The 12,309-nt window shown below is 37.0% G+C and overlaps 1 pseudogene; it reads left to right on the forward strand.

Annotated features, from left to right (window-relative positions):
* Positions 1 to 6,450: 6,450 nt before the first annotated feature.
* LOC123644426 lies at positions 6,451 to 7,631 on the forward strand (annotated as a pseudogene).
* The last annotated feature ends 4,678 nt before the right edge of the window (positions 7,632 to 12,309 follow it).

The following is a 12,309-nucleotide window of genomic DNA, read 5'->3' on the forward strand; positions in this document are numbered from 1 at the left end:
TAATCAAGTTCATGTCACCAGCAATGGGACAAGTGTGCCACCTCACGTGAGGCACTGAGAACACAGCACCACTTCTGTGGTGGTCCTGAGAAAGATATATAACCTGACTCCAATCATGAGAAAACGATTACAAACCCAAATTGGTCTATACACTTCAAAACTATCAAGGTCATAAAAGACAAAGAAATACTGAGGAGCTGTCGTATGTGGAAGTACATGACAACCCAATGTAACACATACTCCTGGATAGGATGGTGGTCCTGTAATGAAGATTATTAGGACAACTAATGAAATCGAATGGAGTCTCAGTATTATATACTATTATATCTGTTTCTTGGTTTTGATAGTTACACTGCAGTCATGTTGGACATTGTCCTTGTTTTTAGGAAATACTCAGTGAATACCAAAAAGGTAATGAGGTATCATGTCTGCAACTTACTCTCAAATGGTTCAGAATAAAAATAATCATAAACATAGAGAATAAAGTAAATGCTCAAACTTAACAATTGGGTAATCTTTGTTGAATGAAGAAAATTTGGGAGATCTTTGTATACTCTTGCAACTTTTTCTGTAAGTTAGAAATTACTTCAAGCTAAAAAATTAAAATGAAAATACCTAGGCAAAGCTTAATAAAAAACGTGTAAAATCGTTTTGAGGAAAACTTTGATCTTGCTGACATACCAACAGACATATGAACAGGTTTATTCATTTGCAGCATTTTTGTTAGATCAAAATGGAAGCAAGTAGCCATCAATAAGAACTGGTTGGATTACGATACAGCCATATAATAAAATACTATGCACATGAACAGAAAGAATGAAAAAGGTTTTTACTGTCAATGAAAAATCTGCATAATATACTTTTAAATTAAAAGCAAGGTGTAAGACAGTAATGAATGCAACTGAGTGTGCCACAGTATGCTGCTTTTTGTGAAAGACAGGAAATAAGAACACATGTTCATATGTGTTTGTATTTGCATAGGAAGACTAGAAAACAAAAAGTCATTATCTGTGGTAAGGAAAAGAGTTATCTGTGGCAAGGATAGGCATGACAGTTTTCACTGCATACCTTTTACATTTGATTTTTGAGCTATGTCAATGTATTGCCTGTTCAAAAAGAATAACATTTAATAGTCACACATATTGAAACATAAAGGCCGGGCGCGGTGGCTCACGCCTGTAATCCTAGCACTCTGGGAGGCCGAGGTGGGTGGATCGCTCGAGGTCGGGAGTTCGAGACCAGCCTGAGCAAGAGTGAGCCCCCCGTCTCTACTAAAAATAGAAAGAAATGATCTGGCCAACTAAAATATATATAGAAAAAAATTAGCTGGGCATGATGGCGCATGCCTGTAGTCTCAGCTACTTGGGAGGCTGAGGCAGGAGGATTGCTTAAGCCCAGGAGTTTGAGGTTGCTGTGAGCTAGGCTGACACCACAGCACTCACTCTAGACCAGGCAACAAAGCGAGACTCTGTCTCAAAAAAAAAAAAAAAAAAAACATAAAGTGAAACCTCAGTCTGCACAAGTATGCTGTAAAGCACCTTGAGTCCACTTTTGCTTGTATATCACACTAGTTCCCTTTCCCTTCATCCAGTTTTCCTCAAGCTAGCTGAATCACGTAAACCTGCTTTTAACTGTTCCAGGAAATTCGTTTTTCTCTAACCACTTTCTGAGGTTCAAAGCAGAGGGCAGCTGACAGGGCCATAGCCTTTGAAGGAAAAAGACTGAAACGCACCACAGTTAAGTTATGCCCCTCTGATAAACACTCCCATTGCACTGCACTCCTTCATGGCACTCATCACTCTTGTAATTACTATTTTCACTGCTCAGAAAAAAATCATCATTTTTATTGTTATCATAGCTAAAATTTATTGAGAGTATTATGTGCCAAGAATTGTAAAGTGTTTTACATATATAAAAAAATAAAATCCTCACAACTAAACTAACATATTTGCTGTTATTATTTCTTTTTTAAATATTAGGAGACTGAGACCCAGAGAGGGTAAGTAACTTGTCCAGGGTCACATAGCCAAGTAATGGGGGCAGAACCCTTGTCCTTAACCATCACACTCCACCACCTGGGATGGTGGTGGTGGCAGGGAATACCCTGCTTTCAGCTTCATTATTTCAAATATTTAAACAATTTATTTTATCTAACTCATTTAATAAAACCAAGAAATTACTATAGAAGACATTATTTGACACAAATATTAGAATATTGTAATTGAGACAGAAAAGGTATATGAAAAATACAATGTAGTACCCAATGCTAAAAAAACGAAATAGTTTATAGTGTGTACTTAATACTTTCCTTCACATTGATCATAAAGTAACTCTTACCCATGTAGACAGATATTCTGCAAGCATAGATTTCATCAACATATCCTCAGCATCATGCCAGGCTCAGTGGGGGAAAGCTGAAGTACACATAGACCCAAGAGTTGATTTTACATTCTAGTTGAAGAGATCATGCACTACTAAATTTAATTCAAGATTTTAGAGATACGGGCTGGGCAGGGTGGCTCAAACCTATAATCCTAGCACTCTAGGAGGCAGAGGTGGGAGGATCGCTTGAGCTCAAGAGCTCTTGACCAGCCTGAGCAAGAGCAAGACCCTGTCTCTACTAAAACTAGAAAAATTAGCCAGGCATCATGGCGCATGCCTGTAGTCCCAGCTACTCAGAAGTCTGACGCAGGAGGATCACTTGAGCCCAGGAGTTTGAGGTCACTGTGAGCTAGGCTGATGCCACAGCACTCTAGCACAGGCAAGAGAATGAGACTCTGTCTCAAAAAAAAAAAAAAAAAAAAAAAAAAAAAGGATTTTATAGATACCAATTTCATTATTGGTATGGTGAATACATTTCCAAAATTTGAAATTGCTTGATAAACAGTCTTGGAAAATGTTGGAACCTCTAGTGAATGACGAAAGGCAAAACATACTCATTTATCTCTGTTCCCTCTTAAAATCCTCATTACATGACAGTAAATGGATTTTTTTTAAGGCATTAACTCACAAAAATAAAAAGGATGAGAGAGAAAATTATAGGAGCAAAAGTTTGGATGCTGGCAAGTTCAATATGCTCTAGAAAGTTTAATCCTGGGCCAGCAGCAGGGGAAACTAAGAGGCAACCTGAGTTGTACAACAGAATGCCCCAAAATCATGTCATTGGCGGTTGAAATTCACAGGATCTGGCAACTGAGCTAATACCCTATAGGCAGGAAAATATGAATAGTCCAAGTAAATAGACATGAAGATACTGATGATGGAAGTTCCCCAGTAAAAACAACAGAATAACTTACAGTGAAGCTTTCATTCTTAATGATCCATCTACATGTGCAGAGTTAGCAATCAGCTTTTAGTGCCCTACTCTTAAATGGGAGCAGATAGCCTAGTTTATTTCTGAGTAGATCCTTTAATATGAAAGAGGAAGAGCAAAAAAATCTTTACTATCCTCAGAGACATATAAAAGGAGCTATGGGCTACATGAAACAAAAATAAGATTTTTTAAAACTAAATAATAATGAGCTCTTGGAAGTTAAAACTATAATAATCTAAATAAAAAATTCATTAGAAAAATTGATAAATACAGATAAGAAAATCTCTCAGAGAGTAGAGAAAATTAAAAAATTGAAAACAGCAAAGACAAGACAATTGGAGGATCAGTCTGAGGAGTTCAACATCTAAAAAATAGAATAATAAAAATAGTGTAAGTTCCAGGAGAAAATTGTAAAAAAGCCACTTAAGAAACAAAAGTTTTCAGTTTGAAAGGATGTATCAATTGCCCAGAAAAGAGACTATGAGAAGGCATATAATCATGAAATTTTATAGTATTGAGGCAATAGAAAAGTTCTAAAAGCTTTCAGAAATTAAAAGCAAAAGCAGGTCACATACAAAAGACAAAGACACTAAGACAGTGGAGGACACTGCCTCCAAAATTCTGAGCGAAAATCATTTCCAACTTAGAATTCTATACCCAGCCAAACTATTGATAGTCTGTGCAGGTTGAATAAAGACCTTTTCAGACATGCTGGATCTCAAAAATTTATTCCTATGCAGCCTTTCTCAGGAAGTTACTTGAGGGGGTGTTACACCAAAGCAAGAGCATAACTGAAGAAAGAAGAGAACATGGGATCTAGGAAACAGATGGAACTCAATGGAGAGACAAATGATCTCCAAAGATGATGGCAAATGAAGATTGATCACGAGCTGTCAATTGTGCACCAGTGCAGACTGGAGCAGGTCCAAAGACTCAAAGAAGATAAAACTAATGAATCTGTGTTTTTGAGTGGATTGAAAGAACATTTCCACAATTTGAGGAGAGTTTGGGGTTAACTTAATGATGAGTACAGAGAAAACAAAGCACATGAAACAAAAAATTCATTAACTTTAAGAGAAACAAAAACTTGGGCAACAAAAGAAAATAGTTGCATAAAAATGGTACAACTCAAAATAGCCTTTTATAGATACAATATTGCAACATTGTATGTTGATCTAACCAAAGTTATGATGGAAGGATGAATGGAAGGGAATTGTGACCATATGTACCAGAGATAAGAGGGGGAGAAAAATCTAAATCCTCATTTTCCAAAGAGGGAAGTCGATAGATACTGCCTAAAATTTTTAAAAACTCATGAAGTATTCACATAGGCACACTCTTTAGAGGTATGAAGTTACGACACCAACATCAACAGTAGAAGGGAGTTGAAAATGGTTGGGAGACTCCAGGAGTTGGTGCGGCACCCTAGAGGCCTGTTGTTCTACACAACACTTCTAGTGTAACTATTTGACTCTTTAACTGGTATTCATGTATAACTCATGAATATTAAAATTAAATTTAAAAAATAAAAAGAAAATGAGTATTCGGGTACGTCTTAGGAGAAGGTGGATGCTAGGGAAATATTTTAACGTGCTTCTTCTGTGAAATATGTGTTTTAACAAACAATATCAAAGAGATCCAACTAAATATTCTTTTTGATTACTTTGATACACGTGAATCAATTCATTATGTGAAATCCATACTTTCCTCATAAAGAATGTTAAAATAGTACAAGCCCCTTGGAAAGGGGAAAACCTACAGGATGAAACAAGACACACATTCAGCTCAGGCAGGCGAGCAGCTGAGCAGGACTAAAGCAGGAGACAGCTTCCCAGCCTGCTGCACAGGGCGTCAGATTACAAAGAGGGAGAAACCTAAAGGTCTATGGACGAATAGAGAGCAGCCAGGAGACATTTAAAGAGAAAGGAGAAAAAAACTTGACAGAATAATGGCAACCAATGCCAGAAGCATGTCCCCTCGAAGAGGGGTCAAATTACAGAATTTCCCTGACTTCACAACTGGAAGTAGATTTTCCCATTTTCAGGAACACTGAATCATATCAGAACACATTGTACAGTCAGTCTGACCAAACATTTGTCTAACATGAGTAATCTTTAAGGCCTTAAGAAATTTTGATTCTACCACAAACAATCTGAAGAATAAATCCTTAAAAAAAGAAAGACAGAAAAATAACCTTTCTCTCATATTTCTCAAATGAATGTCGTGACAAGGGCCATGCTAGTTTATGGTAGATTGTTTGACTATCATTCATCGTCTATTCGAGTGTATCTTTCCATAATCATTTCATAATTTCCTGCTGTTGTAACTTGAGCTAGAATAAACCCATCACTAGGACAATTCTGTTTCTGCACATAGAGTCAACTGAATTTAGGCCTGAGTATGCAAGTAGCAGATTGTTCAGGATTTTCTCTCCTGGCTTTCCTGATGCCACGTTTTGGCCATTCTGGTACTCATCAGCCCTCCCCTAGGGTGTCCGGAGAAAAAATGATGCAGATACATTCAACAATTTATTTTTCTATTTTCTAACAGGATCACTATTGAGTATTGGTTTTAATTAGATTTGAAGACTACTTCTAGGTTTCATTCATTTGTACTCACCCCCACCCTTTCTATTTTATGGATTTCTCTTTCGGTGATAAAAATTAAATTCTAGAGAATTTTGTGGGCTTTTTCTTTTTTTTTTAAACTCTCTAAGGAGGGTTCCGGAGCCAAACACATAATTGTAACTTGCAACTTCAGGCATTAGACCTTGGGATTTTATTCGTACAAAGCCTCAAAGATTTCATGGAAGAGATCACTGAGAAGTTGGAGTTCATAGTTGGCATCTACCCACATCCCTCCACCTCTCCATATCAAAAAATAAAAAGCCAACTAGGAAATAATGGCTTCTCCTTAGCTGAGGAGGAGCTGTTCAAACGGAGACAAAATGCACCCTAAAGAGAATGTCAGAGCAAAGTAGCCTAGGGGCTGAAGGAGGGGCTCTTTTGAAGGGCCTTTCGGGAAAAATTACCTGTGGGGAGGGTGGAGCATTGTACGAAACATTAATATGAAAGAGGCGCCAGGGGGCGCTGCTGGCCCAAGGCCGGGGAGCCCTGGAGCAGGTAGCCTTTTCCCTGATGCCGCAGATTCAGGTGGAAGATGTCCACAAGGGACAAGCGGGGAAGCAACCCTGGGCAGATGTCATGACACCAGCAAGGGCACAGGTGGTTAGTGTCTCCTAGCAGAGGGAGCAGACAGGAGGAGTGGAGACCCACCTTTCTGGATGTAGCGTGGGCAGCAGCAGCTGAGCAAAGAGAAGCTGAGTTTAGTGATCCTCTGTCTGGAAGAGTCAGGAGACCCAAGAGTGAATAAAGCATGCTTCCTGTTTTCAGGCAGCTTTCAGCCTACCACCATTAGTTTTACTAAAATGATATTTTTTTCAATAAATACTTTACATACCACATACCAAAATCATTTCCAGATGGATTAAAGAGCATATATAAAACTGGAAAACACAGAATTGAAAAGTTATTATAAATTGGAAGAGAGAAGGGATTTCTAGGCATAAAAGCAGTGGAAAAACTATAGAGGAGATTGCCACATTTAATTACAAAAGTGCTAATTTTTGTATATTAAAATATGAATCGAATACAGACAATGGGCTGAGAAAAATTTTGTCAAAATGAGACAACAGATTAATATTTTTATTATGTAGAGAACATATACACTGTTTCCGGGTGGCACGTGGGGCTCAAGGCCGGGGGCTGCTCCTGCTGCCATCAACGTGGAGACTTTGTACCAAGTCCCATTCTTAGTGCTCGAATGTCCCCAGCCTGAAGCTGAAGAAGCCACCCTGTGTGCACTTGCCGTGGGCCGTGACGGTGTGCGCTCTGCTGATGGTGTTTTACTTCCCCATCACTAGAGGAATAATTTAGGATGTTATTGTTGAACCTCCGAGTGTTGGCTCTGCGACTGGTGAACGCGGGCGTCAGAGGCCAGTAGCTTTCTTGGCCTACAGAGTAAATGGACAATATATTACGGAAGGACTCGCATCAGCTTCCTGTTTACAACGGGAGGTTTAGGTTTCATGATCCTGGACCAATACAATGCACCAAATATTCCAAAACTCAGTAGATCTCTTCTTCTATTCATTGGATTCGTCTGTGTTCTATTGAGTTTTTTCATGCCTATAGTATTCATGAGAATGAAACTGCCCAGCTATCTGACGGTTAGAGTGCCTTTTGAGAAGAAATCAATGGATACTGGATTTGCTCCTGTTAATGAAGTTTTAAAGGTTGTACCAATCCTCTAATAAGAAATGTGGGCTGAGTGCCGTGGCTCACGCCTGTAATCCTAGCACTCTGGGAGGCTGAGGCGGGTGGATCGTTTGGGCTCAGGAGTTCGAGACCAGCCTGAGCAAGAGCGAGACCCCGATCTCTACTGAAAATAGAAAGAAATTGGCTGGACAGCTAAAAATATATAGAAAAAATTAGCCGGGCATGGTGGCACATGCCTGTAGTCCCAGCTACTTGGGAGGCTGAGGCAGGAGGATCGCTTGAGCCCAGGAGTTTGAGGTTGCTGTGAGCTAGGCTGATACCACGGCACTCTAGCCTGGGCAACAGAGCAAGACTTTGTCTCTAAAAAAGAAAGAAAGAAAGAGAAAAGAAAGAAAGAAAGAAAAAGGAAGGAAGGAAGGAAGGAAGGAAGGAAGGAAGGAAGGAAGGAAGGAAGGAAGGAAGGAAGGAAGGAAGGAAAGAAAGAAAAGAAATGTAGAAAAGAATGAAGAGCAGCAGTAAAGTATCTAGTGAAGTGTATTAAAGCTTGGACTAGAACTTCTTCGTGTCAAAGATAAGTTTATCACAGCATTTTTTCCTGCACACCTATATTGACGTACCAATGATGTTAAGTGGTGTTTTCTTTTTAGGTTTTCATTTCTTAAAATATACTCCGTATCTACAACTATAATATTAAATAAAATGATTATTTTTTACAACCTCTTTAACATTTTTTGGAGACGACATTTCTGATTTCCATAAGTTAATGTAAAATAAGGAAGCAAGCTTGCGTTAAGCTAAGAACTTGGACAGCTGATCAGCATTACCTACAGTGTTTTGCCCTTAAACAGAGCGTGTGACAGTACATTATTTCAGAGACGTGTGTAAGACTCTTTCCTGAACAATAAGATGTATGAAAGGAGGGGAAATAAATAATTTTTATAATTAAAAAAATATAGAGAGAACACATACAAATAAAAGTGAAAAATCACCATGCCCTAATGGAGAAATGAACGAAAATCTTGAAAAGTCAATTCACAATAAAGAAAACATATTCAGGAGACAAACATGAAAAATAGGAAAATGTTATCTTATGAGTACTTGAAGAACTGCAAATTAAAAATAAGGTATCTTAAAACACACACAAAAACTTCTTAATGTAGTAACAGGATCTTCTATACACTGCTAGTGACAATATATTACCACAACTTTTTGGAAAGCAATTGCAGTTTGACAGTGTTTCAAGAACCTCAAAAATGCTTATATTCACTGACTTACTAATTTTGCTTCTGGAAATCCATCCTATGAAATACTGCAAAATAAGAATTTTATTAATAATTGACAAAATTCACTAAGAGTCATTTATTCTGGAAATAAATTCAAAGCAAGATAAATGTCCAAAAATGATTAAATAAATTGCAGTGGAACAGTTGATTCAAAATGCTATGATGATTGCACTAACATTACTAACATAGAAATACGACAGTGTTAAATGAATGGGTCAAAGTACAAAAGTACACATTCAGTTTGATTATAACTGTTTTTTTTGGAGACAGGGTCTTGCTCTGCCCCCTGGTTAGAGTACAGTGGCATCAGCATAGCTCACTGCAACCTTTACCTTCCAGGCTCAAGTGATCCTCCTGCCTCAACCTCCTGAATAGCTAGGACTACAGGCATGTACCACCACAACCGGCTAATTTTTCTATTTTTTGTAGAGATGGGGTCTTGCTCTTGCTCAGGCTGGTCTCGAACTCCTAGTGTCAAGCAATCCTCCCGCCTTGGCCTCCCAGAGTGCTCGGATTACAGGCATGAGCCACCACTCCTGGCCTGATTATAACCGTTTTTTTTAAATCTACAAATTTTCTTAAAACATACAGAGAGAAAAGACTGAAAACAAAATTTTGCTTGTCTGGGGCTAGTTGTCTGGGGGACTGTGGATTTTTTCCTTTATTTTTTAGACTTTTCTTGTTTTCCAAATGCTAGGAATTCTTTATGACATACACACCTATTTAAAAATAAAAATTACTTGCATCTCAGTACACTAATAATGAACAATCTGAAAAGGAAATTAAGAAAAAAATTCCATTTACAATAGCACCAAAAGAACAAAATACTTAGAAATAAACCTAACCAAGGAGGTGAAAGACTTGTACATTTGCTAAAAAAACATTGCTGAAAGAAGTTGGAGATGACACAAATAAATAAAAAGACATCCTGTGTTCATGGATTGGAAAACTTAATATTGTAAAGATGTCCATACTACCTAAAAGAATCTATAGATGCAATGCAGTCCCTATCAAAATCTCAATGGTATTCTTTGCAGAAATGGAAAAAAATTCATCCTCAAATTCATATGGATTCTCAGGATCCTGAATAGCCAAAACAATTTTTAAAAAGAAGAGCAAAGTTAAAGGAACACACTTCCTAATTCCAAAACATATTACAAAGGCACAGTAATCAAAACATTGTGATACTGGCATAAAAACAGACAAATAGACCAGTGGAATAAAATAGAGAGCCCAGAAATAAACCCTTATCTATATGGTCAAATGATCTTCATCAAGGGCATCAAGACCCCTCAGTGCGGAAAAGATGATCTCTTCAACAAACCATATTGGGAAAACTGGATGTCTACATGCAAAATAATGAAGTTGGACTCTTACCTTATACCATGTAAAAAATTAACTCAAAAGGGATTAAAGACACAATGTAAGACCTAAAACTCCCAGAAGAAAACATAGAGGAAAAGCTTCATGACATGGGATTTGGCAATGATTTATTGGATATGACAACAAAAGCACAAACAACAAAAGCAAAAACAGACAAATGGAATTACATCAATCTTAAAAAACTTTGTGCATGAAAGGACACAATCAACAGAGTGAAAAGGCAACATATGGAATATATATTTGTAAATCATATATCTGATAAGTGGTTAATATCCAGAATATATAAAAAACTCCTACAACTCAGCAACAAAAAATCAAATAAGATGATTAAAAAATGGGCAAAGAACTTGCAGTAATACAAATACAAAATGTATATCTCCAAGTGTATTCTAGAAAAAAAAATTTTAAAAATTAAAAAACAAATAGCCAACAAGCATATGAAAAGATGCTCAATATCACCAATCATCAGGGAAATCGAAATCAAAACCACAATGAGATATCACCTCATACCCATTACAATAGCCACTATCCAAAAAACAGAAAATAACAACTGTTGATGAGTATGTGGAGAAATTGGAATCCTTGCACTGTTGATGACAATGTTAAATAGTGCAACTGCTATGGAAAACAGTATGGCAGTTCCTCAAAAAATTAAAAATAAAATTACCACATGATCCAGCAAAGCAATCCCACTTCTGGGTATATATCCAAAAGCATTGAAAGCAAGATCTTTAGCAGATACTTGCACAGCCAGGTTATAGCAACACTATTCACAATAGCCAAGAGGTAGAAGCAACCCAAATGCCCTTTGAGGGATGAATGGTTAAATAAAATGTGGTTTACACATAGAGTGGAATATTATTGGACCTTAAAAAGGACAGAAATTCTGTCACATGCTGCAAAATGCATGGATTTTGAGGACATTATGTTAAGTGAAATAAGCCAGTCACAAAAAGACAAATACTGTATGATTCCACTTATGTGAGGTATCCAAAGTAGTCAAACTCATAAAAACAGAAGGAAGAATGATGGTTAACAGGGGTTGAGAAGAGTGGGGAAAGAGAGTTATTATTTAATGGATTAGAGTTTCAGATTTGCAAGATGAAAAAGTTCTGGAGATTTCTTTCACAACGATATGAATGTACTTAATACCACTGAACTGTACACCTAAAAATGGTTAAGATGATTAATTTTATTTCACGTTTTATTTAATAAATCTTAATTGTTATTAATTTAATAAAAAATCTTAGTATCAATCTTAATAAAAATCTTAATAAGTACTCATCTTAATAAAAAAATTAAGAAGTCAAAAATAAAATAAAATGGCTGTTGAACACCTACTCATATACCATTTAAAGTAAAAGTTTTTGAAAGAGTTGTCTCTACTTCAAAACCACTTTAATATTCTATTGAAACATCTCATATCAAAGTTGCCCCACTGTTTCCATTTTATAAAATCAATCCTCAATTCTGTCTTCAGTCTTGTTTTTTAATAATAGCTTTATTGAGATATGATTCACACATCGTATCATTCATCTATTTACAGTATGCAATTCAATGGATTTTAGTGTATTCACAAAGTTGTGCAACCATCATCACAATCAATGTTAGAAATATTTTCATCAACTCCCCTTCCCCCTACAAAAATCCCTGTAACTGCCACTCCACTTACACTCCCCTCCTAGCCCTTAGGCAACCACTAATCTACTTTCTGTCTCTATAGGATTGTCTAGTCTTGGCATTTCATACAAATGGAATCATATACTGTGTAATCTTTTGTGACTGGCTTCTTTCACTTATCCTATTGTTTTCAAAGTTCATCCCTGTTGTAACATGTATCAGCACTTAATTCTATTTCATTGCTAAATAACACTCCATTTTATGGATATAACACATTTGTTTCATCCATTCATCAGCTGATAGACATTTGGGTTGTTTCCACCTTTGGGCCATTGTGAGTAATCCTGCTCAGAACACTCACATGCAAGTTTCTGTGTAGACGTATGTTCTCATTTCTCTAGGGCATATACCTAGAATTGGAATTGTTGGGTCA

This window comes from Lemur catta, chromosome 9 (assembly GCF_020740605.2).
Source record: "Lemur catta isolate mLemCat1 chromosome 9, mLemCat1.pri, whole genome shotgun sequence".
Taxonomy (NCBI): Eukaryota; Metazoa; Chordata; class Mammalia; order Primates; family Lemuridae; genus Lemur; species Lemur catta.